This window comes from Canis lupus, chromosome 36 (assembly GCF_048164855.1).
Source record: "Canis lupus baileyi chromosome 36, mCanLup2.hap1, whole genome shotgun sequence".
Taxonomy (NCBI): Eukaryota; Metazoa; Chordata; class Mammalia; order Carnivora; family Canidae; genus Canis; species Canis lupus.
Genome location: NC_132873.1, coordinates 22,753,727 through 22,759,726, shown reverse-complemented (window position 1 = coordinate 22,759,726; position 6,000 = coordinate 22,753,727). Strand labels below are relative to the sequence as shown.

At 37.9% G+C, this 6,000-nt stretch overlaps 1 long non-coding RNA gene across 4 annotated transcripts in view; it reads right to left on the bottom strand.

Annotated features, from left to right (window-relative positions):
• Window positions 1-417: 417 nt before the first annotated feature.
• Window positions 418-6,000, bottom strand: part of LOC140625284 (uncharacterized) — a 400,415-nt gene continuing 394,832 nt past the window's right edge. For all 4 annotated transcript variants that reach the window (XR_012024636.1, XR_012024635.1, XR_012024637.1 and 1 more), the window contains one exon: window positions 418-550. This is a non-coding gene — a long non-coding RNA (uncharacterized lncRNA). The remainder of the gene's footprint in view (window positions 551-6,000) is intronic.

Below are 6,000 nucleotides of genomic sequence, written 5' to 3'. Positions count from 1 at the left end.
TAAGTAGTATCTACCCAGACAGTGGAAATATGAGGCAATTATCTACACAATCTAGGCCATAAAAAAGCCTGCCTACCCAACCGTACCCAGATAACCAAGTCCAAAATGCATAATTTACCTGTTAGGTTTATTTCACTTTTTTATACCTACATTCTATAGATGATCTCTTGTCCCTTGCTCCATTATCACCCTCCTTACCCTCAGCAGATGACCTTCTTTATCCTTTACAGAGAAAATACAATCAGTTTAAGTTCCATAATTTTACCAATACAGGGGCCAGAATCTGTTTCTCTGGGATACTGCTGTACCACTTATACCTTCTTTTTCTTGTCCCTTTCCTCTGAATCTTTCCTCTTTCAAATTTGTTCCAGTATTTACTAGTGTCATATTTGATGTAAGTCATGGGCTTTCAATAAATGTGTAAGATAAGACTTTATTCTCCAACATGTAAAGACAAGTAAAACACACCCAATTATCTTCTCCTAACCCTCTTCTCTGCTGAAGATGCCAAACTTCTTTGTCTTCACCTCTTCGTTTAGAGTTAGGCTGCCTGAAAGAGATATTAACATTGTGTAACTCCTCTTTTCTCCTGAACCAATGCCCACAACTCAACTGCAGCAGTTGATGGCAATATGACCAGTTACTGCCTATCTGCAGAGTTGAAGAGTTTTCCATTCCTCATTGTATTTAACCTCTCCACATCACAGTGAGCCTTTCCAACACCTTCTTGAAATTCTCCACCTTCTTCCTTGGATTCCCTGGTACCCTCTTTCCAATGCTTCTTCCCAGTTCCTTTTAGCTTCCCTTTCAGCCTCATCTCCAGAATTGGGGGTCCTCCCTCTTTTCTGTCCCACTGGTGAATTCAGTTTGTTTTTTTCTCCCCTCCTATCGCTTTTCTTGGCACAAGAGTGTTGCCTCAATTGACCATTTTCACCAACTCCTGGAATTATTGTTCTTTTATTTATTTTTAAAGAGCTTTATTTGTTTATTCATGATAGACACACAGAGAGAGGCAGAGACATAAGCAGAGGGAGAAGCAGGCTTCCTGTGGGAACCTGATGCAGAACCTGATCCAAGGACCCCAGGATCATGACTTGAGCTGAAGGCAGACACTCAACCACCAAGTGACCCAGGCACCCCGAATTATTGTCATTTTAAAGGAAATGAGGTTTCTCTTCTACCTAAGTTTCCTGATGCCCCATTACTTATAAACAAATGTGTCTCCTTTATTTAAAATATGAATTATCACAAATGGTCATTTATACATGCTTTTGTCAGTGTTTAGGTCCTGCCTAAGTAACTATGTTGGGAAAATAATCTATAATGATAACAGCTGGCATTTATTGAGAGTCTCTAAGCTTTGGGCATTGTGCTAATTGCTTTAACTGCATCTTTGTATTTATTTCTCACAAATATACTATGAGCTGTTCTTATTCATTATTTTCACTTACAACAGAAATTAAGGATAATAACTTACTGTATGTCACAGAGAAGATAAGTGATGGAGCTAAGATATGAAACTATTAGATAGGCATAACTTTAGATTCCATACTCTCAGCCAGGTTCTGCATGGCCTTATGATATGGTATGTTCAGAAAGTCACCAGCATCTAGTATTGCCAGTAGTCCTACCCTTAGACATTATCCTTTGGTCCTTCCTTAGACCAAAGGAAGAAGAGCCTTCATCTGGGTCCCATAGCAAGCTCTGTCCTAACTCTTCCCCACAGGGTAAAATGTTTGTTTTGCAAAGGGTACATGCCACTCAAAGCATATGCCCTCTCCCAGGATATGTACATCCCTCTTTCATAGGTCTGTTGTCCTGAGCAAAGACATGGTTGCAGAGTCCGCATGTCTAGCTAGGCCCATGTGTTCCAAGGTAGAACTGGGGTTTCCAAAGAAGTGTATTTGAGGCCTCATGGTATGGGTAGAGTTGGATCAGGAGAAAGGGAACAGACTGCAAACCAGAGGCTGGACTCTCTCTGCTCTACCACATTCTAGCACAGAAATCCAAAGATCCTATAACCTGGCCTTCCAGGTAATACAAAGATTTTTTTTTTCTAACTAGAACAGAGAATATTTTATTTTACAGTTGTTTAAACTTGATTGAAAACTCTTAAATATTTAGACACATGATATATGTGTCCCAATGTCTGTTTGTCCTGGCCTTGAAATTGTTATGAGTGGGCCTGGATGTCAAGTTATCTTGTTTGCCATTTAAAGCTATAGGAGGCTAAACACCACAAATTGTTGTTGTTTAAACACCAACAATATTATATGTATTTTGAAGACTATTTTTTAAAGTTTATTATGTGTAAGAATCACCTAGAGCAGTAATTTGTATAGTTTAATGTGCCTGAAAATCACCTGGGGATTTGTTAAAATGTAGGTACTAACTCAGCAGGCTGCAGGTAGGGCCTGAGAGTCTGAATTTCTAACAAGCACCCAGGTGATGCTGATCCTGTTGGTCCCTGGACCACATTCTGAGCATCAAGGACCTGCAGTACTTGTTTAAAATGCAAATTCGTAGGCATCACCCTCTGAAATTCTGATTAACGAGATCTAAATGGGATCCAGATGGTAAGCAAAACAGGAATTTTTAAGAAGCAACCCAGGTGGTGCTAGTAAGGTGGTCTGTAGCCCACATTTTAAGAACAAATGCTTTAGAACATGCTTCTCGAACTTTGCTGTGCATATGGATTCCTGGGGATCTTGTTAAAATGCAGATTCTGAGTTAACGGCTGCATTTCTGATAGGCTTCAGGTGATGCCGGCACTACAGACCAGCCAACTATACTCAGAGTAGCAGGACTTCAGGAGGCCAACTCAGGGCCTTTAGCCACTTTGAATACAATGCATTTAATTGTGAGGTAAAGAGTGAGAAGGTGACTTGGAGTATAATGTCTTGGACAACATCCTTAATTCTTTGCATCACAAGTTTCACACAAATAATCTTCAGACCTTTTTATGACCCCAAATTCACTGGTGGTCCCTGTTTGGGAACAAGTATTTCTGTTCCCTTCAAGGGTCCTACTAGCTGGGCTAAGGATCAAATTGACATGAGATAGATTAACAGGAGAAAATAAAATTCAATACCATATGTATGGGGGGAGTCACATAGACAGGCAAAATGAGGTATATATGTCATCCTGAACTGAGGAGAAGGGGGTAGGGAGGAGTCTGGGACTTCAGAGGAAAGGCATGTAATTCACAGGGTGTTAAGAAGAGCAGATGTTTGGTAATTAAATGTTTGCCTTGCCATCTAAATGGGTTATTCATGTAAAATTGATCTTTGCTAATAACCTTTCTTCTGGGAAAGCCCCCCCCACACACACTCTAGATTCTTCTGTGTAGGTAAGGGAGGGGCAAAAGGTTCTCTTTAGCTCAGGGTCTTGACGCCTTTAGTTCAAAATAATCCACATGCCAATGTGGCACGCTGCAAGTGGGGATCTGGCTCTCCTGAGCCCCTTCAGTTCCCTGTCTGAAACTTCCTTGGGAGTTTTACATGTTAAAAGTTGAGATGGTAGATTGTTTCATCTCATTGATCCAGTCTCTTTGAGATTGGTTTAGTCAAACTCATTTCAGGAGGCAGTGATGTAGGTATATGCTCAAAATAAGACCTATGATTCAAGTAATTCAGGTATTAAATAAGAAGCATTTCAGTGAAAACAGAAGAAAAACAATGGTTAATAACTGGATCAAAGCTTAAAGGCAGTCTCTGAGTTCTGAGCATAGTTACTTGAGGAGACATCTAGATATCAGACTCAGAGTGAGGGCAGGTAGTGGCAATCTGACAGATATTCCTAGGTTGCAGCTCAAATGTCTCTGAGGATCCCTAGCTCACAGAGCAACAGGCCAAAGATGAGCTGTTATGGTGAATTCTGTACATTGGGGTCACTGAACGAAAGAGGGCAAAAAATGATTCCAAGTCAGAAAGAGAGGGGAAAAATCAAAATGTTAGTTTGAAGAACTGTAATCAAGTGGAGGACACTAAAGAAATCAGGATCTAGTCCATTTTAAAGTGAATAGTATTAAAATGTCATTGAAACATATTTTCTCTCTATACTCAACCTCACTTTCGCCAAAGATAGCCACATTAACGCCAATTTATTTGCAAAATAAGTGTAGTTTCAAAAAACTTGACTTGATTTTTTATGTGAGTGCAACAAGAATAGTGTCTAACCATATAAATGCTTTTAATGGCCTCTTCAGGCCAGATGTCAGGCCTAATGCTCGCCTCAGACTTCACCTGTAATACCTATAGTTTTGGTTGAATTAATTTCTCTTCTCAAGGTCCCCCAAATATCCTAAGGTTCCTGTACCTGCCAGAAAGTGACCTTCTTTATTTCCCTGGTAAGGCAAACTTAGATCCTTAAGTTTGCCTGCTCATGTCTGAGTCTACACAGGTTTGCTCAGATATGACATTTCAGTCAAAGCCTTGGTAACATAACCGATGTTTCTAATTGTGTCCTGTCATAAAGAGAACAGAGTATTATTGAATTTATGCAAATAAATATATTGCCATAGAAATCTAAGTATGCTCACCGAGAGTTTCTGAATTCTAGAGGGTCCCAGTAGGGAGGAATGACAAATGTTTCAATTTGTTCACAAAGGTGTATTTTATCAAATCACCATAAGTTGGTTGGCCTAAGAGAAAAGGTTTTCTTAAATCTGGAAACAAATTCTTTTAAAAGTTGGCACCCTTTCAAACAAAACGTCATAAAAAATATAATTATCTTCCGCAATTCATTCAGTCCCATGCTATTAATTTTTGTTCTGCTTGAATCCAATTTTTAGTTCTGGACATTTTTACCTAGTTCAGTTTAATGATCTTAAACTTATCGGAAACCTGGACCCAAAAGAGTAACTGTAAATGACAGAAGACTTAAAAATGACCACGGTTAAAGATCTAAATAGAGCTAATTACAATGCAACTGATAAGGAAATTATTTTTGTGACATCTAACACTTCAAGATAGCAACATACCAGGACATCGGATTTCTAGGAGTTTCACATACTTTGAGATCACTTATTTTAAATAATATATCTACATAAATATAATCTAAGAGGGTTTAATATCACTTTGCTTGACAATACAATTTAACATACCAAATAAGCCTAATTAGTTTAATTTCTCACAACTTCTTTTTTTCTTGAAATGTTACAGGGACCCATTGAAAAATTTCACATAGATTGTGATCAGAAGACTTCATTTTAGAATTTGATTTGGGGAAGTATACCAAAAAATATCAAAAGGTTTGAACACTTGATTAGACAGGATCACAAATTATTACAAAAATAATATTTAATTATATACTTAACCGAAGTGACAATAAAAGATTTCAAAGGCAAATATAGAGGGGTGCCTGGGTGGCTCAGATCATGATCTCAGGGTCCTGGGATGGAGCCTCCACATTGGGCTCCCTGCTCAGCGGGGAGTTTGCTTCTCCTTCTCCCTCTGCCTCTCCCCCTTCTCACTCTCTCTCTCTCTCAAATAAATAAAATCTTTAAAAAACAAACAAACAAACAAAAGCCAAATACATAAAGTGACATAGCTGTGAGCTAAATGTAGCTCTTTTACTATTAAGACTCAATTTTCTTAGGCAATCAAAGACCTGATAAACATAGGAAGTTATTTTGACAAACATAGAATCATTGTTTTGGGGGGGGACAAGTAATTTAAAAGATAAAACCTTTTGTTCACAGTTTCTTAGGAAGAACAGACAAATAGTTTAAGAAAACTCTATACTTTTAACAAAGAGGAAAAAAACTTTGCACAAGTGTTAAATGTATCCTAATCGTAGCCGGTACTGACCACACATAAATTTCTTTCCAAAGATTTTCTCCATAAACTTTCTTTCTTTTTTTTTTTTTTTTTTTTTTTTACATTCAGATGTCGTTCTAAATTTTCCTTCTTTATATAACCAGTCTTATTTTAGGACAAAAGTATTTTCTTTTCGCTCAACAAATATATATTTTTATTCCTTATACTTTTTCTTACCAAA